The sequence below is a fragment of the Canis lupus genome, chromosome 31 (assembly GCF_011100685.1).
Source record: "Canis lupus familiaris isolate Mischka breed German Shepherd chromosome 31, alternate assembly UU_Cfam_GSD_1.0, whole genome shotgun sequence".
Classification (NCBI taxonomy): Eukaryota; Metazoa; Chordata; class Mammalia; order Carnivora; family Canidae; genus Canis; species Canis lupus.
This window is the reverse complement of record NC_049252.1, coordinates 13,871,288-13,896,982: the sequence shown is the minus strand read 5'-3', so window position 1 is coordinate 13,896,982 and position 25,695 is coordinate 13,871,288. Positions and strand designations below refer to the sequence as shown.

Below are 25,695 nucleotides of genomic sequence, written 5' to 3'. Positions count from 1 at the left end.
AAAAGCAAAGTTATATGAATATGTATATATAAATGCATATATAAATGCATATGTAATATATATACACACATGAAGTGTATATATACATATATACACATACAATATACATATATCCACATACATACATACATAGATGACGGTAGATAGATTACAGACAGATAGGAGTTCTCTTTAGGTGATTTTTATTGGATGTATTCTTTTTTAAAAATAACAGATGGTGCTTCTGTCTATATACAGTGTTAGGATGATGGAGAAATCTTAAAGTTATCTAGTGTATCATCACCTACCAGCATTATACCATTTATCCCAGGTAGTTAGCTACAATATCATAGACTATGAGAGTTGAAAATATTCCTTGAGCCCTTTTCTGCTATCTAAACTGTAACATTCTGAACAAAGTTTAATCAAGCCTCTGTTTGAGCGTATCCAGTTTGTTTTTGAGGAAAATGCTCTGTCCTGTAAATCTAAAGTCCAGGAATCTGAGGTCCCGTCTTCAAGCACCCAGCCTTTGGCACTTTTCCTCCTCTGTAGAAAGAGTGTGCTGGAGAGACAATTACTAAGATCTTGTCTGACTCAGATTTTATGAATATCTCACTCTCTGAGAGCCAGGGAATCTATTCAAACCCTGTACTATTCTTGCTGTTAGAAGGGTATTCCCTGCATTCAGCTAAAATTTAGCCCTGTGTCATTTCAGCATCCATTGTCTGAGTTATCCTTAGTCTTCAGAGTCTCACTTAGAATCTAAATCCTTACACTACTCAGGAACAAGTTCTAAATTCTAAAACTCTTAAAGAGCCAGGGCATTCTTATCTATGTGTAACAATACTCTTTTGATGAAAGTGAAGCCAATCTTTGGCTCTCTTCTTAAAGAAGCTAAAACAAAAGAGGCCATCAAATACACTCTCTGCTGGATTACACAAACTATTATGTATGATGGAGTAGACCCCCATCAGTAGGCATGGAGATCACCTGGAATGTCCAGATGGTTCCTCAGAATGGGGGTTTTCAAAAGACCATTGCTAGACATATGTGTCTGGTTAGAATGTTTAACCTTCATGGTCTTTAATCATGTAGCATTATGTGAAATGCCACTGGCTGAATGGCTTGATGGAGTGTTTTGAGATTGTAGAGTTTCCAATCTCTTGACTGCCACCAGAGGCCCTGCAGCCACTGGGGGTGTGATCCCTGCAGTCTGAATGCCTCACTATTGGTCTCTGAGAAAAGAGGGCAGATGGGAGTCAGCCTTCACATTGTGTAGCATGGGCATAGGAGTGCTGTGATCAAACAAATGAATGAGAGAGAGAGGGAGAGAGGAAGAGAGAGAGGGAGGGAGGGAGAGAGAGAGAGAGAGAACGGGGGAGGGGGAGACGTTGATCCACTGCTGGGGTGGATGAGGGAATACCTGAAGTGCTGTGGTTCTATTCCAGTTCTTCCCTAATTGTTGATCATCTCAAAGATATTCTCCCCCACCCCCCAAAAAAAATTAAATTCATTTCTAGAAGATCCTCTTTGGAATTTTTAATTCTCTGAGGGCAAATACATCATCTGTTATAGAAATTTATTACATACCACAAGTACTGATGAAACCAATGAGGATCAAAGTCACAGCTGATGATTTTCAGAGCAGCTGAAGTGAATGGGAACTGGTTTCACTGCGGAAGACCTTTGCATCGGTCTGTACTGACCTCGAGGGCTGACTCCGCCACTATTAGCTGGAGCAAGAATCTGAACTCCTCTGAACTTCAGTATTCTCAGCTGTGGGTCTGGAATAATTTCAGGGTTGGGGTGAGAATGAGATAGGCCAGGGATAGGGCTTATCATGGTGCGTCACACTTGGTCAACTCATGAAGAGTAGTGGCTATTATTAATTGTTTATTAGGATTCTTTTTTTTTTTTTTTAAAATGCAACTTTTTTTTTTTTTTTTAATTTTTATTTATTTATGATAGTCACACAGAGAGAAAGAGAGAGAGGCAGAGGGAGAAGCAGGCTCCACGCACCAGGAGCCCAATGTGGGATTCGATCCCGGGTCTCCAGGATCGCGCCCTGGGCCAAAGGCAGGCGCCAAACCGCTGCGCCACCCAGGGATCCCTGTTTATTAGGATTCTAACGATCATATTATCCTTGTGAGAAATGGTAATGCTTTAGCAGCAGAGCTTGACCTATGACCCCCTCGTGTGTGTAAATGCCTTGTCCTCTATGTGGCGAGGACTTACACCATTTCAGCACTCATCTACCTATCCGACTTATAGTTCAGGCTTGATAGTTTTTCCGTTTCCATTTTGTTTCGTTTTGTTTTTTTGTTTTTTTAATATTGGTTACCAGGCCTTGCTGTGATCCTTCTGAAGAGCACTGAAAAGTTTGATGGCAACATCTCTTGCTTGCTTTTCAGGGCCCTAATTCTGTCCAAATAGAAGCATATGAGCTCTCTTTTTCATTTCTTGGGGGTCAGCATCTTTGTTGTTGTTGCTGAAACTCTGGAAAGGACCGATACGTGGGACTGTGCTAGCCAATTTGGCAGCGTGCTTTTTCAGCCCACTTGGCTGTGCACAATATTCTGTCTGAGTTTGGGAAGATCTGTCTGCTTTTTCCTTTGTAGAGAGGCTATGAGGAATGAGGCAATGGATTTGTCTTATACAACAGGCTGGAAAAATAGGCCGTGGCCTAACAAATAATGAGAGTTGCATGGCCTCCTTCCAGGGAGCTCCTGGCTGGAGACTGGAGGACAGGTTGAGACGCCTTCTGATAGATTTTGCACTAATTGCCCTCTTTCCTGAAAGAAGTCCTGTTTCAAATAACAGGTGGGGGAGTTGGGGGAGGTGTGGCTTCTTCTATAGTATGAGATCCTTTTAAGAAAAATCATATTATGCAGATTTAGAGGTCACAGGTCAAATCATATATCCCAAAGCATAGCAGTAAACCAGGTGATCCTCCAAATAATGGCAGTGAGGGGAGCTAAGGGACAGGTTTGATCTAGCCTCAGATGCCCCTTATTTGAGACTGCCCTAAACTATTTCCTTGTCCCACGTCCTCAAAAGACCATCCCCTAGCCCTTTTTGCTATATTGATCTATGCAAAGCCCTTCAAGTCCTCCTTGGGTTGGCCTGTTCCAGATTACCTGTTGTATTTTTCTTGTTTTTTGATCAGGGGGGAAGCCATATCACACCGTCATTTTAATTACCTCTTCAATGATGACCAAGTGATGTCTTTCCTATCAGGCACACTTGGTCTTCTTTTTTTTTTTTTGGATTCAAGGAATGGGAGAGGCTGAGGTGTCATCAATCTCCAGAGGCAGCTGATCTGACTCAGCATCTGCACCAGAAAATATTGCTCTGAAAAAGATGCAGTGCCCGCATCACTGCTAACACCTAGAGCTTCTGCACGCTCGCTGTGCGGTGTTCACTTAACTCCTTGACCACCTGCATTGGTTATGACAGCCACGGACCCAATCTCCATTGCTTTGCCTCGGAATAATGCTCTCCCGAGCTGCTTTATGGAACTCTTCATAGGTAAGAGCAGAAACGAGTCCAATGACATGGATTGCTTTTCTGTATTCTGTGACATTGTCATCTCAGCCGACTGTCTGGCAGCCACACAATGAGGCCCTGCCCGTGTCAGGGAGATGGATGGTCTCCGCAGTGGCTACATTTCCACGCTGACTCTGAGCTCCTGCTGCACCTTACCTCGGGGATGCCGGATTCTGTGCCATTGAATTAGAGAGGCAAACCGTCCCCTTCCGAGAAATGTCTTATTTTCTCCCAATACAAAATGCTTTAATGGAAATAATGACACGCATTAGGTGCTTTGATGGATGGCACATTGTGCTTTCATCCTCAATATTTCTGATTAGAGGACTCTTTTTCTGTTTTGTTGCTCTGTTATTATTTTTTCAAAGCTGAAACAAAGAGCCTACCAGTATAGGTAGTGGTGCTTTATGTGCCTTTCACACACATCTCTGCTTTCTGCAACTGACTAGAATTGGGAAGAAGCAATTACAGAGGATATTAATAAGCCCCCTTTTCTTATCAGGGAAGTAGCCAGTAAATTTGGGGGAAGTCGGTTCAGATCTAAATTGACTGGTTTTTGTTTCAGCATGAAATCTATTCTGAGCTGTGCACAAATGTGCTGCAGTGGGGTCTTTGGTAATGGATTATCAATAAAGTCTCAGTGCTGCTAGGACCATTTAGGCACAACTGAGCAGAATGGGATTATTTGGGATATGAACCAAAGGACTGACAGCAATGACTATTTCTACCACGTGTTTTTGAGGGTTGACTTCATGGACATGTCACTTGTGCCGTCACACAGGGCCCTGCGCTTAGATGGGCGGTTTTACGCTTTCCTAGCATTATCCTGAAATCCTTAATAATATGTGAACAAGAGGAGCTGAATATCCATCTGTCTGGCTCAGGAAATTCTGTAGCCAGTCCCAGTGCCAGATACTGCTCTATGCTTTATGAATAATAACAGGATTCCTCCTCAGTTTTCCTTCTTCCTCAGTTTGACTGGAGTACAACAGGGCAGATGTCAGAGTACCTGCTGGGATACCAAGGTGAGTGTGAAGCAACTTGCCCACCATATGAGGGCATTGGAAGTAGCTCTAGGAACCTATTCCATATGTCTTAGATCCTTCGGCCAGAAAAAGATCTAAAAGTAGGTTAGAGAGAAAATATTCATAAAGAAACCCCTTCAGAGACAGCAGTCCCCTTGCTATGAGTCCCCCATCCTTTTGTGGTTGGGAAGATAAGGACTCAAGGAGGCCACAAAGACCTGATATCTGACTCATGCCTGAGGAAGCTGCACTGGACTCTGGCTTAGATCCACCTCCTACTTCTGTAAGCTTAAAGAGAGGCTAACCAGGATCGAAGGAAGGTGATCTGGTTTGTTGAAACAAGGAATGAGGCTTGAGAGGTGGCTGTGGGCCATCGGGAAGAGAGCCCTGGTATAGGATTATCTTAGGTCTTCCAAGATCTGTCTCGGGGCTTCTGGAGGCATGAGAAGATTCCAGGGGAAGGAGGTTCAGTTGGTAAGTAGTAGCGAAGGCAGGAGCCAAGGCCCTATAATAGAAATGTATCTTCTGAGACCAAGAGAATCATGAGAGAGATTGGCCAAGGAGAAGATTTAAATAACTCCGTAAAGCAACTATGAAGACAAAGGGCAGCTGTAAACATATGCATGGCCTTCTACTAATTGCTGCCAGCCTTAACTATCTGCCAGATCAGAAAGCAGAAAGACCTCAGATGTTACTTCTTTTCACTCTCTTCAACTGGGATTTTGGAATGCAGCTGAGGCCTGAGAGAATGGGTGGATGGGAAGGGAGAAGACTGAGAGCCCTCGAGCCATTGTAAGCTCCAGCCTGAGACAGGTGCTGGATGGTTGGGGGTTAGGTTACATGTTAAATCATATTTGTAGTTTTCACTATTACATCAGACAAAACATTCTGGTGACTGAATTGAGTCTGTGTTTTCAATTTATAGTCATAGTTGAATCCACTGTAATGAGAGGAAAAGCAGGGGAAGCTGAGTGTTCCCTCCAGGGATCAGAGAAGGTATATCGTCTCCCAGGATCCCGTTAAATTTACCTGGTGATCACAGTAAGCACACATCATGCTTGTCCACATACTGGTCATGTCTTTATTACCCAATCTTCCCAGTGTTTGGCAGAAATTATTACCCAAATGTTTGGAAGTGAAAAAGTAAGGATCAGAGAGGTTAAGAGAACTTAGCAAATTAATAGATGATAGTGCTAGAATTTGAAGCTAGGTTTGTGTTTCTTATGGTTTATTCTTTTAATCATTAGACTGACTTTCCCTCCTAAATTAGAAAAAAAAAAAAGACACCATTTACCAAGTACGAACTCTATGCTGGGAATAGTGCTAATGGCCTCACATATATTGTATTATTTCCTTCTTACATGAACCATGAATTAGATGACATTCTTGTTATCCACAGGAGGAAATGGGTTTTAGTAACTCATCAGTAACTAGTGGGAAGCCACATGGGTAGCTCTTGTCTGCCTTCACTCAAAATCTGTGCAGTTTGTCCAGAGAGAGAGACAGGATGAGAGAGGGGGGCAGGGCAGAGAGGTAAAGAGATTTTCTCTCTACTTTTCTTCTTGAGTAAGAAATATTTTTGCTAAAATAAAACATGTACAGGGCAGCCCGGGTGGCTCAGCGGTTTAGCGCCCGCCTTCAGCCCAGGGCCTGATCCTGGAGACCCAGGATTGAGTCCCACGTCGGGTTCCCTGCATGGAGCCTGCTTCATGTGTCTGCCTGTGTCTCTGCCTCTCTCTCTGTGTCTCTCATGAATAAATAAATAAAATCTTTTAAAAAAATAAACACGTTTAGAGATCCTTCTAATTAGATAGCCAGTGGTAGGCACCCAAACCAACAACATGATTATTGGCTAGACATAGTCCCATGAACAGGTTACGGTAAGTACAGAAGAAGAAAACTAAGGGTCAGGACAACCTTAGTCAAAAATGAAGTGACCAGCCGTATGTCACTCACTCCAAGTGATATTGTAACAGAGAGAGGGGTTCTCTCCCCAGTTTCCAGAAGAGAGGAGTCGTGAACAATAGTTTTATTTAGTTCAAGAACAAAAAGAAAAGCATCTAGGTTGGAGAGTGGCAGCCAAAGCTAAATCATAGAACTGGAAATAAATATAACTGATAAAGGGAGAAGGCGAGGAACGTTTTTCATTCAGAAAGACTGCCATTTGTTCTAGAAGAGTGGGACATATGTTGTGGCTACATTATTTATGCAGAGAGCTGAAGTCAGGCTGATGTATGTGAACATGCTGCGGTAGGAAATGAGAGTCCAGGTCGGTTCTTCATCAAGTGATTAAGCAATGAAAGTGAGGTTTTTGAATTATCTGTCTGAGAATGGTATGCTGGATGGACCAGAGTGGAAAAAAAAAAAAAAAAGGGTAGAGCTAGTGAAAGTGACTGGAAATTTGTTCAAATTGTCCTGGTATGATATGGCATCTCATTCGAACCTTTCCAGAACCGACTTTTGGAATTTCTCAGCTTGCCTTCTTGAAAGGAAGAAGAAGGAAAGAAGAGGAAAAAGGACGGGCCTGGGAGCAGAGCTGTCTGGAATAAAGATATGTAGATATATAGATTCTGGATATGTATATCTATCTGCAAACCCTAAGAGGAGAGCCGTGGTGCTAAAATAAAACAGGGAGTTTTTAATCATTGTATATTAAATAATGCGTATAAAACTCCTAGTTCAATTAACCAAAAGAACAAAGTAGTTGGCAATTTTCCAGTATCGATAATAGTATAGAGAAAACTCATCCTTGTGGTAGGGGGAAGCATGATGCAGTAGAAATAGCAGTGACTTAACAATCAGAATATGTGTTTCCTTTTGAAGCACAGTGTTGTTACCCAATGAAAATTTCTCTTTCCTTTTTCTTAATGTTTTGACATCAGTGTTCGATTGTAGTTTCTTACCTGCTGTACCTGTAGACAGAAGAATATTCAAAGAAAATCCTGAATGTACTGAACACTTAACAGGTAACTGACTTTTATTTAAAATTACCTAACATGCTGGCTTGGTTGCTGGAACATGTGACTCTTGATCTCAGGGTTGTGAGTTTAAGCCTCATGTTGGGTGTAGAGATTATTTTAAAAAATTAAAAACCTTATAAAAATAAATAAAAAATAAAATTCCCTAACATGCTTTCAGGAGTTGGAATGCTAACTCAAAACTCATCGTTAAAGGCTTTGTTGCAAGAGGCCAGGATGACACTGGATACGGTAACAATGAGGCTTGGCGGGGACTCTTAATTTGTCCGAAACTTCTCTTACAGTATCGTGATAGTAAGCTCTGATGTTGTCTTGGGGGGGAGGGTAGCAGGTGTTGGGGGAGGGAGGCAGGAGAGTAAGTCATTGATGTGGTGCATTTTCCAAATCTCTCACTGGTGATATTCATATTATGGTTTCTGTTTGAAGTGTTGACAATGGAGGAAGCATTGCTAAGAATGGCTGTGGTGGATCAGCCAAGAAAGCTCAAATGCCCTTCCCTTTCACATCCACTTGTCTAGTGTGTCTCTGACATGAAACAGAATCAACTCAGAAGGGGCAAAGTAAGGTTACCTAGGATCCCAGACAAATTTCTTTTAAGTTTGGCTTATTCCTTTGAATGATTTCTTAAAAATTGACCTTTCTGTTGAGGCATTTTCTAGAACAGTAGGATGTCTTATTGAAGCATGCCTGTTGAGAGTCTTTGAAAGCCCCACCCCCCCCCCTTTTTTTTCCACAGCTGCACAAGTGTACTTCGGCTTCAGACCAGAAAAAACAATGTGATACTATTTTTCCTCTTCTCTGGAGCGCTCCTCTCCATTCTCATGAATTATAATTTATTTGAAGTAATGAAATATAAATGTATCTTTAAAATCAGATGTTAATTTTTGTTCCCACTTTCAAAAAACAATTTTTGTCTGTTTCTTCACAAGTTTTCCATCAGTTACATCCCTGTGGGTATAACTAGCACACATGGCTGATTTCTTTGGGGATTTATATCTGGAATAAAGGCATGCTGCCTTCACAAACCTGCTTCTGAACTGGTAACCAATATATTCAATAATTTGGTCAAAATCAGAAAGTTCTCAGGAACGTCATATAAAGTACTTGAAAGGCAGTTTTCTTGAGGTTGAAATGATGACTATGAAAACGCTCTAACTGGTCAAACATTCAAAACATAGGCTCTTCAGGGTTTATCTTCCATAATTTTATTTATTTTTTTAATTGAAACAAGTCAAGATCATTGAAATAAATGCTGTTTGAGAGATCTAACAGTGCAGGTAAATATATTAAGTAGCTAGAGGAAGAAAGGAGGCTACAATAGTAGTGCAGGAAAGTAAAAGCATAAAGAGTTCTAATGAAAAACCATGTTAGAAAAATCCAGACCTAAATGTAACCCTTTTGATTATAAGTTTTGTTACTGTAACTATCTCCATTCATTCTTAGTACCTTAAAATACTTATGTCATCATCAGTAACCTGCCACAAAAATGTTCCATCTTGTTTTTTTGTAGTTTTATTGAGCTACACAGAGACCATGTAAAAACTAAATAAGATCCGTACTAATAGCATTTTATAATATAGGTCTCTTCCTATCATAATTTTCCTATACTTTTTCATATTCAACTACTGTTCTCTTTCCAAGATTATTGCTAATGTAAAACTTGACACTAATAATAGTCATTAGGAGTGGCTAATTATATGCCTCTTTACACAGTGAAAAAAATCATGAGTCACCCCAAATTATAATGGCAGAGATAAAACTTTAGAAATTATTTTCAAGTCAAGATGAGTCATTCTAATATTATGAGATGCTATTTTATATTTGTCAAGTACTTTATAATTATCTAGTTATGTATTATGTATATAAACATGCTGTTTTACTGACATGTCCAATAAATATTTATTGAATATTCACTATATAGCAGCACTATACTTGGTGATGAGCATATAATGATGCATATGAACAGTTCTATGTGGATATTATTATCTCCTTAACCCTCTTCATGAAACAGGCAGAAGCAGTACCATTAGCGGAAGTCCAGGAATCAAGTAGCTTGCCAGTTTTCAGAATTAGTGAGTATGTAAGGTGACCGTATTCCCACCTCAGTTACATTCAATACATTTACATTCCTCAAATTGTCTTCCATCATGGATACTCCACAAAAATAAGTTTGTACTGCCAAATAACATTAGATGTTTTAGGCTTTATCTTCTTAGGGGAGGTTCAAAACACACATAGCACATTAAACATCTTGAGAAGCATTTCAGTGGAAAAGTATTATTTAATTCAGTGAGTCCCAAACTATTAATATCTCACTGTATATAATTTTTGGATGCAATGCATCACACTTGTATTTTCAGGGACTAAGCTCATGAATACATTTGCTTAGTCCATTAAGTGAGAGAATTGTAAACACAGTTGGCTTCCTTGCTTGGAAACCCTTTACCACTCACTGTCTTCACATGGTAATTCAGTATTGAATAAATTTCAGAACAGCACAGTACATAAACTGCTGTGCCTCTTGTCAACCTTGTTCATCTCTTTGGAAAAGAAGAGAAAGCCTTTAAGAATTAGATTTAATATTTTAAATATTTAATATTAAATATTTGACAAGGAGTTTAATTCTTCAAATATTAGATGATGACACAATATTTTATAACTACACAATTAATATTCAACCTTCTGGAAAGGGCTGTCTCTAATTGCATTTAGTTTCTTCATATTTGGATGGATGGGTGAGTAAGAGGAACCCACATCTTTGTGGAATAATGCTCTGCCTTACATTATACATAACTTGATCCCACAAACCCATCTTTTTATATATTTATTTAATATTTTATTTGCTTATTTGAGAGAGGGAGAGCACAGGTGGGAGTGGAGAGGCAGAGGGAGAGGGAGAAACAGACTCCCCACTGAGCAGGGAGCCCAAATGGAGCTTGATCCCAGGACCCTGGGATCATGACCTGAGCCTGGGCAGACACTTAACGGACTGAGCCACCCAGGTGCCCCTGCATAATTTATTTTTTAAAATCACTTTATGGAAGTATGATGGACATGTAAAAAGCTGTCATATTTAAGATACATAACTCAGTGAAGTGGGGGATAAGTAGACGCTTGTAAAGCCATCACCATCAAGGCCATGAACAATACATCCATTATCTCCCAAAGTTTCCTCCTAACCTTCTTTTATAATAATAATAATAATAATAATTATTATTATTATTATAATTATTATTATTATTATGTGCATGTGATAAGAACACTTAACAAGCAAATTTTAGGTATACAATACAGTACTGTTGGCTTAGGGCACTATGCTGTATTACTAGAAGTCTCCAGAACTTATTGTGAAACAAATCTAGTATGTTTTGATTGTCACCTCCCTATTTTCCCCTCCTCTTCGCCCCTGGCAACCACCATTCTACTCTCCTCTTCTATGAATTTGACTATTTTGGATTCCACATATAAGTGAGATTATATAGTATTTGTCTTTCTGTGTCTGGCTCATTTCACTTAGCATAATGTCTTGCATGTCTATCCATGTTGTTGCAATTGGCAGAATTTCCTGCTTTTTTTAAGGCTTGATAATATTTTACTGTGTGTATGTATTACATTTGTGTTTGTTCTTTCGTTTTTTAAATTTTTTATTATTGTATAGTTGACATACAATGTTCTATTAGTTTCAGGTACCTATCATAGTGATTCAACTATTCTACATTATGCAATGTTCACCACAATAAGAGCAGTTACCGTCTGTCATCATACAATGTTATTACAGTATTATTGACTGTATTCCTTATGCTGTACTTTTCATCCCCGTGACTTACTTGTTTTGTAGCTGGAAGTTTGTACCTCTTAATCTCCTTTACGTATTTTGCCCATCCTTCTACCTCTTTCCCCTCTGGCAACCACCAGTTTTTCCTCCATATTTATAAGTCTGTTTCTGGTGTTTTGTTGTTGTTTGTCTTTAAGATTCCACATATAAGTGAAATCATGTGGTATTTGTCTCTGTCTGACTTATTTCACTTAGCATAATTATACCACATTTTCTTTACCAATCATCCAGCTATGAACATTTAACTTGCTTCTATGTCTTGGCTATTCTCAATAATGCTTCAGTGAACATGGAAGTGCAGGTGTCCCTTTGATCCTGATTTCAATTCTTCTGGATAAATACTGAGAAATGGCATTGCTGGATCTTGTTGCAGTTCTAGTTTTAATTTTTGAGGAAACTCCATATTGTTTTCCATAATGACTGAATTCATTTACATTCCCACCAAAAATGTACCAGTGTTCCCTTTTCTCCACACCTCTGCAAATGCTTACTATCTTTATTTTTTTTGTTTTTGGCTTACTATCTTTAAAGAAAATAATAGCCATTATAAAATGTTGTGAGATGATCTCATTGTGGTTTTGATTTGCATTTCCCTAAGAATAGTGATGTTGAGCATCTTTACATATACCTCTTGGACAGTAGTATGTCATCTTTAGAGAAACATCTATTCAGATTCTTTGCCATTTTAAGGAATATGGTTACTTTTCTTATTGAGTTGCAATGGTTTCTTACATGTTAACCCATTACCAGATATGTCGTTTGCAAATATTTTATCCTATTCTGTTGGGTGTCTTTTCATCTTGTTGTTTTCTTTGCCAAACAGAAGCTTTTTAGTCTGATTGTAGTCCCACTTGTTTAGTTTTGCTTTTATCACCTTTGCTTTTGGTGTCATTTCCAAAAAAATCACTGCCAAGACTCATGTCAAGGAACTTTTTCCTGTTTTTTTTTTTTTTTTCTACTAGAAGTTTAGTTTCAGATCTTCTAGTTAAGTCTTAATCTATTTTGAATTGGTTTTTGTGTATAATGTAAGATAATTTTCAATTTCATTCTTCTTACATGTGGGTATCTAGGTTTTTCCAACACTATCGACTGAAGAAACTACTCTTTTTTCATTTTGTATTCTTGGCACCCTGATTGAAGATTAGTTGACCATATGTCTGTGAGTTTATTTCTGTGGCTCTACTTTGTTCCAATGGTATGTTTTTATGCCTGTTCCATGTGGCTTTGATTACCATAGTTCTGCAATATAGTTTGAAATAGGAAGTATGATGCCCCAGCTTTGTTCTACTCAAGATAGCTTTAGATATCTGGGATCATTTGTATGTCTACATGAATTTTACGATTGTTTCTCTAGTCTGTGAAAAATGCCATTGAAATTTTTATAAGAATTGCATTGAATCTGTAGATTTCTTTAGATAGCATAGACATTTTGATAATATTAATTCTTCCAATCCATGAATGTGAAACATCTTTCCATTTGTTTGTGTCTTCTTTAATTTCTTTCATCAGTATTTTATAGTTTTCAGTATACAGATGTTTCACCTCCTTGGTTAAATTTATTCCTAAGTATATTGTTTTTGATGCTGTTGTAAATGGGACTGCTTTCTTAATTTCTTTTGCAGGTCATTTGCTGTTAGTATATTGAAATGCAACTGATTTTGTATGGTGATTTTATATCATCTAACTTCACTAAATTTGTTTATTAGTTTAAACAGTCTTTTAGTGGAATCTTTAGGGTTTTCTATGCATAAGATCATGTCATCTGCAAACAGAAAATTTTAATTTTTCTCTTCCAACTTGGATACTTTCTATTTCTTGGAAACAGCATACTAAAACTTATGAGATACAGCAGAAGCAGTTCTATACTTCAGAGGAAAATTTATAGTCATAATACATAAAATAAAGGAAAGCTCTCAAGTAAACAACCTAACTTTATACCCCAAGGAACTAGAAAATGAACAAACTAAAACCCAGCCTAGCAGAAAGAAGGAGATAGTAAAGATTAGAGCAAAAATAAATGATATACAGGGGTGCCTGAGTGGCTTATTCAGTTGAGCAAACACTTTTGACTTCAGCTCAGGTCGTGATCTCAGGGTCACAAGATGGAGCTGAGCCCTCTGTCGGGCTTCTATGTCAGCCTCTGGGCTGGGCATGGTGTCTGCTTGGGATTCTCTCTTTTCCTCTCTTTCTGCCCCTCCCCCCTGCTCATGCACTCTTTCTCTCTTAAATACATACATAAATAAAATCTTTCAAAATACATACATACATACATACGTACATACATACAGACAAGAAAATAATTCACAAAGTCAACAAAATAAAGAATTGGTGTTTTGAAAAGATCAACAAAATTAAAAAAAAAAAAGATTTTATTTATTCATGAGAGATACAGAGAGAGGCAGATACATAGGCAGAGGGAGAAGCAGGCTTCCTTCAGGGAGCCCTGATGTGGGACTTGATCCCAGACCCTGGGATCATGTCCTGAGCCGAAGGCAGATGCTCAACCACTGAACCACCCAGGTGTCCCAGATCAACAAAACTGACAAACTTTTATCTAGACTAAGAAGAAAAAAGAGATAAATAAAATTATAAATGAAAGAGACCTTACTACTGATACCAGAGAAATGCAAAGGCCTATAAGAGATTATTATGAGCAATTATATACCAACAAATTGGATAGCTTTAAAGAATGGATAACCTCCTAAAAACATACAGCTTACCAAGATTGAATCATGAAGAAATAGAAAATACGAATAGAATAATAATGAGTAAGGAGATTGAATGAGTAATGCAATATATCCTAACAAAGGAAGCCTGAGACCAGATGGCTTCAACTGGTGATTCTATGAAACATTCAAAAAAGAATTAACCCAATCCTTTTCAAACTCCTCCAAAAAATTAAAGAGAAGGGAACACTTAACAAACTCATTTTATAAGGCCAGCATTAGCTTGATACCAAAACCAGACAAGTACACTAAAAGAAATGAAGTTACATAATTTTTTAAAAAACCCACAAAAAACAAAACCACCTGTCCTGAATGATGATAACTAACCTATGGCCCATGATCACATTTGATTCTTAGAGACCTCACAGATAACCTTTGAAAAAAGCTTGAGGATAACCTAGTCATTATCTATTGGACCCATACTGTGATTGACTGTATTATTTGTTTGAAATAAATGATCAAACAACATGAAAAATCAATTTATTCAGAAACAGAAAATCATAAGTAAACTTTTTAGAAAGAAAGGTCCTAAAAGTCCTGAAAACCCCAGGGCTTCAAAAACTATATTCACCAGGAGGAAATAGATCAAAATTTGTAGGACAAATGTGCTGCTGGGTAGGTATGCAATGTTAAGTGGTTAATTTCCTTAACCATTTTAAACCCGTTCCCTTATCAGTAAAGTCTGGATATTAAGACAACTCTGCTTAACTCAGGAATACCAGGAAGAAAATTTATCTTACTTATGTAAGATATTTTGTAACTTAAAAATTATCATACTCTTAAGGTCATTCTGTTAAATAAGCAGAGGCAAGCAGTTTTACCAAACTACCCCATGAAAGCTGTTCTACCTCTTGAGAGTTTAAAGCTAATGGAAAATTATTAGTAGACGGACCTATGTTAGGATAGGCTACAATATTCTGTGACAGCCGAAACAGATTAAACTAAATAAAAACTGTGGTTTAACACAATAAAGGTGTATTTATTATTCATACTATATATCTAACATAGGTCAGCAAAGGCCTCTACTCACATAATCACTTAGGGACTGGGCTGATGGCCAGTATGACATCTTGGGAAAGATCTTCTGAAGTCTGAAGAGCAGGGAAGAGAGACTGAGAAACAATAGATGGGCTTTTCATGGCCTGAGCTGCTCTCTGATCCATTGGCCCTTAATTGCATTGGGGTTAGGAAGTAAAGGAGAGCAAATGGATTTTGTTAAGCACTATTGTTTTTACTATAGTACTTAATTTGCTTTTATGAGAGAGAGAGAGAGAGAGGGAGAGTGAGAGAGAGAGAAGGAGGAAAATAAGTTTCTTTTTTTGTATATTTTTTATTGGAATTCGATTTGCCACATATAGCATAACACCCAGTGCTCATCCCGTCAAGTGCCTAATAACAGTCAAAACAACATTGCAGGGTGCCCGGGAGGTTCACTGGGCATGGAGCCTGCTTGGGATTCCCTCTTTCCCTCCCTCTTTGCCCCTCCCCAACTCATGCGTGCCAACGTGTGCATGCATGTGCGTGTGCGCATATGCTCTCTCTCTCTCTCTCAAAAAGAAAACAAAAAACAAAACATTGCAGTTCTGTGATTCTTTGATTCTCTAACATCAACTGCGTGTCCAACAATTCAACTGAATTCTGAAACTTAGTTTCTGAAATTAGTGCCATCACTGCTAGTTAAGACCTTAGTCTCACAAGACTACCTCCACTTCAGACACCAGTCAACGGTTCCAGAGGTCTCTTGTACTTCTCACCAATCAGCTATAAATTTGAGGGTTCCCACAGCCTCCTCCTTAGGTCCAATAATTTGCTAGAACTCAAAAAAACAATTTACTTAAGCTTACTTATGCTTATTATAAAGGATACAACTCAGGAAAAAGAAATAGAAGAGATGCATGAGGTAGCGTATGGGGGAGTGTGTGGGTGCAAGGAGCTTCTATGTCCTCTCATGCACAGGACCTTCAAAACATGTCAATATATTACCAACTCAAGAGCTCTTTGAACACCATCGCTTCGAGGTTTTTATGGAGGTTTCATAACACAAGCATGATTGAATAAATTATTGACCATTAGTGATTGAATTCAGTCTCTAGCCCCTCTCTGCTTCCGGCAGGTTTGTGAGATGGGGCTGAAAATTACAACTCTCTAATCATGCCTTGGTCCTTTTGAAGACCGGTCCTGATTCTGAAGTTACCCAAGGGACCACAGTTATCAGTCATATTATAAGCATACAAACACTTATCACTCAGGGGATTTCAAGACTTAGGAGATATGTGCCAGGAACCAAGGACAAAGGCCAAGTATATATTTTTAGTTATATTACATATTTTTAAACAAGTAGAACTCACCTCAGATACAAAAACTAACTCAAAATGGACTAAGGACCTAATTATTGGACCTAAAACTGTAAAATTCTTAGAAGAAAATCTAGGTGTAGATCTTGTGACCTTGGATTAGACAGTGGCTTCTTAAATATGACACCAAAAGGGCAAGCAACAAAAGAAGAAATATTGATAAGTTGGATATTAACAAAAGTAAAAATTTATGTGCTTCATATTCAAATGACACTATCAAGGAAGTGAGATGAAAACCCACAGAATAGCAGTAATTTTGCAATTCATATATCTGATAAAGGACTAGTATCTATAACACATAAAGAACTCTTAAAACCTAATAATCAGAACACAGGTATCCCAATTACAAAGGGAAAAGTATCTGAATAGGCATTTCTGCAAAGATACTCTAATTAGCAATTAGCATGTGAAGAGATGCTCAACACCATTAGCCATCAGGGAAATACAAATCAAAACCAAGGTGAGATATCTCTTCACACCCACCAAGATGACTATAATAAAATTATAACAAATGTTGGTGGGCATGTGAAGAAATTGGAACATTTATACATTGCTGGTGGGAAAAAATGTAGAAAAAAGTAAAATGATGCAGTCTAACAGTTCCTCCAAAGGTTTAGCATATGCTACCATATGACCTAGCAAGTCCACTCCTCGGTATATACACCCAAGAGTAATGAAAATATATGCTCATACAAACATTTGTACATGAATGTTCATAGCAGCATTATTCATAATAGCTAAAATGTGTAAAGGACCCAAATATCCATCAACTGCTACATAAATGGTATATCTGTAGAATGGAATATTATTAGGCTAAAAGGAAATGAAATGTGGATACATGTTACATATGGATGAACCTTGAAAACATGTTAACTAAAAGAAACTCATTAAAGAGCACATATTTTGAGATTCCATTTATGTGGAATGTCTAGAAAAGACAAATAGAAAGAGAATGTAGATTGTTGGTTGCCTAGGGCTGGGACAGGGGAGGGTAGAAGTTGCTGGGAAATGGGGAGTGGCTATTAATGGGTACAGAGTTTCTCTGTGAGATGATGATAATGTTCTAAAATTGATTGTAATGATGATTGAACAACTCTATAAATATACTAAAAACCATTAAATTGGTGAATTGTATAGAAGGTATCTCAAATAAAGCTGTTTTAAAAAATAGCCACAAGAAAATAAAAAGTAAACACTAGGGAAAATTGTGTTTGCTCTGAATTCTCTTCCATTCTACTTTTTTTTTAAAAAAAGACTTTATTTATTTGAGTGAGTGAGAGAACGCACATATGTTTGCACAAGCAGGAGAGACAGAGCGAGAACTAGACTCCCGCTGAGCAGGGAGTCTGACATGGGGCTCAATCCCAGGACCCCAGGATCATGACCTGAGTGAAAGGCAGACGCTTAGCTGACTGAGCTCCTCAGGTGCCTCTCCATTCTACTTTCTTATACTACAGTTAAGGGTGTTTTTCAACATAGCCCTATCATATCCTTTGTGGAGCATAATGCAAATATTAAGAGAGAACATTTTTAACTAATAGCTTGTAATGTGTTGACATAAAAATAAAACTTTTATTTATATTTATTTTACATTAAGATAAAAAGGAAAGAAGTCACATTTTATAGAAATTTAATATGCAAACTGACATGTGCATTCCTACTTCTCTGTGGGTACACTGAGGGTCTCAGGCACTGATTGATTAATGCCATTCAGGATATTTTGGAGGAAGAGAGGGGAGGTTCAGCAATCTAGTGGATTCACCTGCTTTTCTTTCCTTGTAATAATATAGTGTAAAATATTTATGTGAAAATGTAGTTTAGATTATAGACTCTTAAAAGATAGGCTTATTGCCTTTTAAAAAACTGTCTTATCTGCAATCTTAGAAAGTAAGCTAGATAACAGAATTTTGTAACTGAGATTTTATTTGTTATTTATTTATTTATTTATTTATTTATTTATTTATTTATTTATGATTTTATTTATTTATTAGAGAGAGAGCACAAGCAAGGGGAACAGCAGAGGGAGATGGGGAAGCAGACTCCCCGCTGAGCAGGGAGCCACACACACAGGGCTGAATCCCAGGATCCTGGGATCACAACCTCAGCCGAAGGCAAGTGCTTAACCAACTGAGCCACCTCAGGCACTCCTGTAACTGAGTTTCAAAAAAAATCTTCCAAGTGGACAACTTAATGTGAGCTTATGAAATAAGAGTCACATCCAGTGGTGGCATGGGTGAAGGTGTGGATGGAAAGCTAGGGAAGTTGAGAGAATACTGGGAGAATGGGGGACACAGAAAAAGAAAATGATTGGAGACCCACACCACAGCAAGGATTCAACAAATGAGATTCAAGAATATTACATACAAATGTATTATGGAAGTTTTGAGGATATAAAAAAGAACACAAATGCTTTCTGTAGTCATGGAATACGTGGTTTGATATTGAGGTTTGGGGTTTCAAATAATTATGAAGTATGATAAAAATGAGTTTAATACCTATGATTAAATAATTATAATATCATATAATCTGACTAATGGAAAAGTGAATTCACTTTGCCTGGAGAAGTCAAGGTAGATTTGCTGTTGCTGGATGAGAAGACATTTTGTAGGCTGAAAGAAAAAGAGGAAATGGTAGTACAAGGGTTTACTCTGTGCAAAGGTATAGAAGAAGATATTGGTGGGTATTTTCAGTGTAGCCAGAGCTCAGTATATGATGGGGTAGCTAGAAATTCTGAGATGTTCCATATTCTCCGGATTAGAAAATACTTTGCATTTATCATGCATTGGAAATGACAACACAAATAATCTAGTTGAGTAAAGTGTCATATTCTCCAAACTCCTTGTAAATAAAACTGCTCTTTCACCTTAGCAACATATTACTTCCAGTGTTTTGCCCTTCGCATTGCCCGCTCTTTTACAGCTGAGTTCAATGAAACATTCCTGATTTTAGCTGATTTCTTCTAAAATATTTTCATTTGTAAGTTTCTAGGTATTAACTTGCATTCCAAATATTTCACAGCCATTTAATTTTACCACTTGACTTTAAAACTCATTTGACCTTAGCAGGAGATTGCCAGCTCTCAAAAAAATGTGTTCTTTTAAAGAACAATCCACTTCTAAGACATATAACCATAATCTGTTTGTCTGCAGTTGTTTTCCTCACAGATAAAGGGATTACTTCAGATAATTGCAATAATAGCTATTTAAGGTAAATAAATATTATTAGTATTAGAGGTTATCTTACAACCTAAAAATAAATGAGATGTATAGAGCAGTAGCAACAATGCACACACATGCACACACACACATTTCATTACTCTTAAGCTTTCCAAAGAAATTTATTAATTTACTTTGAAAAGTTTTTATTTTAGGTCAAATATTCTGATTATTTGTAGCTTGAGGAGGTCAAGTAAGTGTCACAAATCGTCATGATTATGAGCATCAATCTGTCTGGAAGCAGGGAATTTCTATATGCCTCTGGCACCAGAGAGGATTTTGTAAGAAATATGATGTCTGGATGTCATGACTTCTTACTCAACTTTCAAATAATTATAGTTCAAGTATGAGTTATGGAACCAATTCAGCCAGAAGGGTGAGAGATTCTCTGCCCTCACCAGTATGCTTGTCCTCCCAGCTGTCCTGGTGATTCCATCTGGCTTAGGTCAAGTTCATTAGACCATCTTCGGAGACATAGATTTGCTTGGCATTGAGAAATCTGCCAAGCTTGGATACCTGATTTCCCTCTCGTGTCATGATTTAACGTTAAGAATACATCTGTGCATCATAAAAAGTAGAGCAGATTTTTAAAATAAATATTTAATTACTAGGCCAATCTTTAGTCTCATTTGCATGGATACTTGAGAGTGAATATTTGGATTATTTTTAAAAATACTTTAGCCTATTAGTGGCTTTGCTATCTCATTTGAATGAACCTACATTACACTAAACTTCTGATAGAAGGGTTCAGAGAATATATTAAAGACTGTATTTACATTTCTGAGTTTAACTTAGAATATAATAAATTGATAGCCTATAAGTGAATAGAGTTTGAATAACCAAATATTATTTTGCAATAACTTTGCAAAATAACTTTGCCAGAACTAAAAAAATCATACGGAGGTTTTATTTTAGTTTGTATATATAAAAGATAAAAAATAAAGAGATCTTTACCATACAGAAATACAAAATACCTAAATATACGTCATGGGAGATTTCTATGATGGAGTCAGAGATGAAAATATAACTGTTAGGAAAAACCAAAATATATTTAAATTACTTCGTGGCTAAAGATGAGTTTATTATCATAAGAGTATTCTCTCAAGATGATTGCTTAGCAGCCATATCTTCCCCTTTGGCTTTCATAGGAAGATCAAGAATGGAATATTTTATAATATTCTAATTTTTATTGAGTATAACATGCCAAAATTGTAATTATGGGGGAAAAACATAAAAACAACAACTTGGTATCAAATAAACAGAGTCTCTTTGAAAAGTGTGCCCAGGGTCTACGACTTCATCAGGGAAAAATAGAGATGGGATAGCATTTGAGGTAAAAGTGATATAACTTTTAATTACCTCTGCCTCCCCCAGAAGCTCCTTATTGGAAATCAATTCAAAAGAGAATATATAAAAATCAGTAAAACTACAACCCTTTAGAAATATTTTTAACACTACCTAATAAAATTTCTACATGTCCAGAAAACATTTTGTCTTACACAAAAATAACATAGTAAGCAAATGCCTAGTGAAATTTACCTAAGGCAATTTACCTGAGTTATTCATTCAGTGAGGGAAGAGGACAAAGCAGGGTTCCTCCTTACAGGAGGAATTAATTAAGATGACTTAAATGAAATCCTGTTGGGAGACTGAGGAGGTGACTGACATTCAAATAGGATTTTCCTCAAGAGCTGAAAGTATCACATTGTACCATACTATAAGTTGGAATATTTAGTACTTATCATCTGTAATTATTTTCATATTTGTATGTAGATAGTTAAATATTATCTATTTAAATACAGTGTCAATAGTTTAATTGCACTAAAGCGATGTCTTAGTTTTGTCAATTTCATAACTGTGTAACTAGAAAGAATTGCTCAGTTGGACCAATCTCTAAAATACTAGGGAAGCAGTTTAGTATCGGAGTGGAGTAGATAGAGTAGGTACTATATGGGTGGAGTGGGGTGGAGTGGATGTGGTACGGTAGAGCGGAATACAGGCATTTACTATAAATATGGGCAGAACCAACCGTAATATCTGTGAAGTCTGGGGCAAGAGTAGAAATGGGGGCACATACATACATTATGTCTAAATATTTGAAAAATTATATTTCTTTTTTAAAAAAGATTTAATTTATTTATTTGATAAGGGGAAAGAGAGCACAAGCAGGGGGAGTGGGAGAGGGAGAAGTAGGCTCCCTGCAGAGCAGAGAGCCCAGGACCCTGGGATCATGACCTGAGCTGAAGGCAGATGCTTAATCAACCAAGCCACTAGGTCCCCTGAAAAATTATATTTCATAGTTGACCAACTGTGAAGTACAATGTTTTATCACAAACAACTAATAATAACAAACTTGAAGATGTATTTAAATCTATGGTTTTTGAGTGATTGAGTCAGCCAAATACCATAGATTGCTAAATTCAATTATTAATGCATATGGCTTAATATTCTGCTGATTGAGGGTATCTGGATAAGTTTAAAATAATACATAATTCATAAGTTTTTTTATATGTATTCCAAACATTTATTTATGCCTTTGTTTCAGCAAATCTTGAATTGTGATATTACCAAGATTTTCGCATAATTTATATTCTAATGATATCTAATGATGTAAAGAACTAAAATAATAACACTTAATTATATTCAGAGTTCACAATAGTTGAATTATCTTCATCAAGAAGTATACATTAAAGCAAATTTAAGAATTAAATTAACTTTAATTGCCTTTCATATGTACTTTACAAAGTTATTTTTCTCTAAAACATTTGATATTATCTACTAAAATTATGGGCAAATAGAAATTATACTGGATGAATATAATAATTTCAGGTCCAGATTTTATATACAGCTGAGTTTTTAAATTTAATTAAAAAATTAATTGAATCCTACTAAATTAGTTTCTAGAAATAAAACTATCTATAATTCTAACATTCAGTAGGAACCAGATGGCCATGTAGAGAATAACCTTACACACCACATAAAATTATTACAATCTTTCTTTATGAATACCCCCTCCATATTATGAATTAGAACACTCAGAAATGATATTTTACCAGATAAGAACTTGTTGTGGTCATGCTCTCTGAAAGACTTGGCAAATTTTTAAATCTTTTTCTCTTGGTTATGTGCTTCAGCAGATTACTTACCCCTCATACTCTTTTGTGTCAGCAGCCCAACAACCCTCAAGCATGGCTTTGGGTGAAGGACTCTGAAAAAAAGTGTGGACAAGTATTTTCCTGGGGCCTTAGCAGTATATGGTCAACAAAGCAGATGTTTTGACTTGTGGATGTATCAGAAATAGAAGCATCCATGTGTTCTTTCATAATTTTGTTTCTGGTATATCTCTGTGAGGTATGTCCCACTAAAGCATTGGACAAGGGCCTCTGTTGCCCAGATGGAAGGGTGGCATGGACTATAAGACCTAGAGTCAGATCGCTAGCATCTGAGTTAGAATTTCACCATTTATTTGAGGGACACATCAAACTTTTCATAGGCACCTCCGCAGATTCTTTCTGCCATACCTTCTCCAGGGCCTTTGCCGGTCATTCCATCCATCATCCTGCTGCACCAATCTTTGCACAAGCTTCAAAATGGCTCCAGAGGGAAATAAATGAACTCTACCTTGAATCATTCGCTTGCACACCCCTGTGTCTCCTCTGGTGTACCCTTGTTGAGGAAAGGACATAAAATGCCAGGGGATCCTTTTGACAACTGTGCTTGCCCAGTCCAGAAATAAATGTGGCAAAAACATTTAGCCCACTGGACACATGAACCCATGGATAATTCTTCCCCTTTCCCCTCCTTCAATAGATAGACAGTCCTGAAATGCATTCATGATAAAGGCTCTCCAGAGATGGTCCTGAGAGAGCCAGAACAGTTGACACCAAGTGCTGATCATGCTACCTTATTTTGACTCTCCCCTTTGTAGTCTCAGTCCTTTTCCCTAACTTTTGCTTCCTTGGTTTTACTGTCTAATCAAATTTTAGCACATAACCCTTTGCTTCAGGCTCTGTTTCCAGAGGAACACAGACTAAGAAAATGTATGATCTTAGGCACATAAACTTCTCTATGTCTAAATTTCCTAACATGGAAATGGATACAAGTAGTACTCATGTCTCAGAATAATTGCACTGACCAAATGTATTCATACATGAAAAACACCTAGAACATATCCTGACACATAGAAAGCAGAATCCAGGGCCAAATTTTACGTACCAACCACTTTTACATTGCCTTTTCTAGCTGCAGAATAGAATCTATTGTTCTTGGTTCCATGCCTATTTCTTCATTCATCTAGTGTTAAACATAAATCTTGGGCCAGACACTGTGCTAACTACCAGAGCTTTAGATAAAGAACGTAATCTTTGTCTTAAACAAGCCCATACCCTTGAGGAAGAGGCAGAAAAATTAAAAAAAAAAAAAAAGCAGAGTAATGAATACTGACAGGACTATTCACAACACCATGGAAACAGGAAGCACTTACCTAAAATGAGAGGCTTGAAAACTCATTTTAGGTGAAACTATAGCTTAGCTAAATTTTGAAGGGCACTGGGATAAGTAAAGCACTGAGATCATTTTAGAGAGAAAGCAGTGAATGTGCAAGCATTCAGGAGACATGGAAAAGAAGAGTACATTCAGGTGTTGCTCTGCTAGAACTGCTGAGGCTGCTCTACATTTTTGTATGTAAAGCTCAAAGTGGAGAGAAAGAAAAAATATAACTAAGAAGTAGCAAGGGCAATATCATGAAGGATTGTAAATATTATCTTAAGAGGCTAGTTTTTATCCTGAAGGCATTCAAGAACCATAGAGGGAGTTCAGACAGAAAGGATAGAATTTTGGAAAAGAAATCACTCTGTGATGATGGAATGAACTGGAAATGGCAAGGCAAGAGGTTGATTTTGATAACTTAGACCAAAAAATGACCTGAACTCAGGCAGTGGCAAAGATGGGTGATGGTGGGGTAAGGGGATGGAGAGGGAGGACCTGATTCCAATTTTATTAAAGAGAAAAACAGATAAATAGGTAAACAAATGTGTGATAAAAGGATAGATATTACATACAGATAGGTATACATGGTAGCTAGTACAGATAGATAAGTACTTATGTCTGTAGAAATATAGAGAAAGACGTTTGATGACTTATGGAGCGGTAGATTGAGAGAGAATTCCACACCATTCTCAGATCTTGGCCCAGAAGTGGTGGAAGATGATACCAATAATCAATATATGGCCTAGCAGAGGAGGATTCTGTAGGCATGGGGATTGGAGAGGGTATGATGGGTTCAGTTTTGAACATGCTGGATTTGAGAGATCTGTGTGAAAATCAAGAGTAGAGACCCAGAGTTCTGGAGCAGAGAAGGTAGGCAGTTGCATTAAGTTTCTGGTGAGAGAAGGGGGAAAAAGACAGCGCTCACAAAATACTCTTAGGGGCTTTGGAGATTTGTTCTTTTGAAAATCTTCTTATAAACTATAATATATAACTAAGTATAAATACATGCTAGCTGTTTGGATCCTTTAACCTTATATATTAAGCTAAGAAAATTGGAACAAATTTTCTTGGTTTTCATTAATCTTTCCTAACATTCCACAGAGTCTGGAAAGGGAAACAACTTCAAAATGTCAATAGACAATTAGCTGAATTACTCAGAGCAAAAACAATAAGAGCAGTTGATGGTTTCCATGTATTGGGGGCATTTAAAAATATGTTAATGTTAAACATCATATATGACAAATATGGTAGGACTTAAAATAATTTGAGGTGGAAAATGTTGTGATCATAGATCATTCAGGAAAAGTCTCTTATGAAATAATATTGAAGCCGAAACCTGGAAGATAAAGAACCAGTCGTGCAGAGGCAAAGGAATGTCATGTAGAGAGAATTATGTTATACAGAATACTGAACTGAAAAATCTCTAAAAAAACACTATTTCATGGAAATTATTCCCTCCACAAGGAAATGCTCAGAGACCAAATTATTTCAGTAGCATGGCTTCAAGGAACTGAAGCCAAGGACTCAAAAATAAAATTCAGCTTCTTAA

The 25,695-nt window shown here is 37.3% G+C and overlaps 1 long non-coding RNA gene across 1 annotated transcript in view; it reads right to left on the bottom strand.

The window, feature by feature from the left end:
- Nucleotides 1–25,695, bottom strand: part of LOC102154980 — a 385,976-nt gene that overhangs the window by 74,128 nt on the left and 286,153 nt on the right. The window contains exon 8 of the long non-coding RNA XR_005382146.1: nucleotides 15,120–15,257. This is a non-coding gene — a long non-coding RNA (uncharacterized LOC102154980). The remainder of the gene's footprint in view (nucleotides 1–15,119; nucleotides 15,258–25,695) is intronic.